The sequence below is a fragment of the Colobus angolensis genome, unplaced genomic scaffold, assembly GCF_000951035.1.
Source record: "Colobus angolensis palliatus isolate OR3802 unplaced genomic scaffold, Cang.pa_1.0 Scaffold48, whole genome shotgun sequence".
NCBI classification, from domain to species: domain Eukaryota; kingdom Metazoa; phylum Chordata; class Mammalia; order Primates; family Cercopithecidae; genus Colobus; species Colobus angolensis.
In genome coordinates, this window is record NW_012118265.1 from 10,324,014 (window position 1) to 10,325,357 (window position 1,344).

At 44.8% G+C, this 1,344-nt stretch overlaps 1 pseudogene across 1 annotated transcript; it reads right to left on the bottom strand.

Moving 5' to 3' along the window:
* Nucleotides 1-541: 541 nt before the first annotated feature.
* On the bottom strand, nucleotides 542-1,069 carry LOC105523951 (annotated as a pseudogene). The gene has a single exon (XR_001003676.1). The product of XR_001003676.1 is annotated as a ubiquitin-like protein FUBI pseudogene (transcript).
* Nucleotides 1,070-1,344: the final 275 nt, after the last annotated feature.

The window sequence follows — 1,344 nt, forward strand, 5'->3', positions numbered from 1 at the left end:
TTCTCTTGTCTATCTTTTCCTCACATCCATCTGAAAAAATCTCAATCCTGGATGAACTCAACAGCTCATACTCTCCATGCTTGTGCCAAGGCAACTGAGCCACTGGCAGCTGAAGTAAGAAACACAAAAGGGCAGACTGATAGAACTATAATTTTAAGGTAACTCTGGGCCCTCCACACCGCCAATAATGCTGTTATAGTTCTTTGGTCAGCAGGCTCTCTTATTCTCTGCAAGAGTCATCTCAAGTCTTCCATGCTGTCTTCAACCTCTAATCCCCTACTGTGCTATCCATGCTCAGAAGATGCCTCACCTTTTATTTCTTGGAGACTACAAAATTAAATAACTTCTTCTCCCTAACAAATTTACTATCCAACCTATACCTTCACCCATCCTATTCTCTCTCCTTCCTGTTAAAATAGAGATGGTCTTAGTGCAAGACCAACTCCTCTGTTTCTTGTTTGGATCCCATCCCCTCCCACCTTCTTAAGAAGGATACACCATTAACTATCTCTTCTCCTAGCTTCAACCTCTCTCTTCTGGATTTTTTTTTTTTTTTTTGACTGAACTAAGTGGCTTTTTTATTAGAGAAAGCCGGAATTACAAAGGACTTAAGAATTGGCATTGGGGCCCTTCTTCTTGCCAAAGGTGGGCACAACGTTGACAAAGCGCCGGTTGTACTGCAGCCAGCGCTTAGCCCGACCGGTCTTCTTCTTCTTCTTCTTCTCCTGTTTGGCCACCTTAGGAGTCTGACCTCTCACTTTCCCAGCACGGGCCAGTGAACCATGGACTTTACCTCCAAGCATGCGGCCTGCTACTTCCAGGTTAGTCAGGGCCTCCACCCCACACTGGCCCAGAGTGGCCTCATCCTCCAGGGGGGTGCCTGCCAGGAGCATGACTTGATCTTCCCGGGCAATGCCCTCCAGTGAAGCTACATGAGCCTTGATCTGGGCGACCATTTCCTGGCCGGTCACCTCGAGAGTGTGTAGCTCCTGGGTGCGGACAAAGAGCTGCATGTTGACTACTGAACCTTGGGCCCAGCTGCCGCTACCGCGAAGATGGAGTCGAGAAACTGGATTCTTATTAGTATCTAAAGATAGTAAAGTCTCCCCCTCTTAACACATCTGTACACTTAGAATTACTTCATATATGAAAGTTATTTAACCATCCATATTACCCTATGAAGTAGATATTCTTTTAGCCCTAATTTTTAAGAGAAACAAGTTCAGAGATATTCCATAACTTGTCTAAGATCACATGGCTGGTAATTAAAGTGAGATTCAAATCCAGGTGGTTTAATTCCATAGGATTTTCTAGTCTCTGGATTCCCTGTTTGTCTGTTTTTAT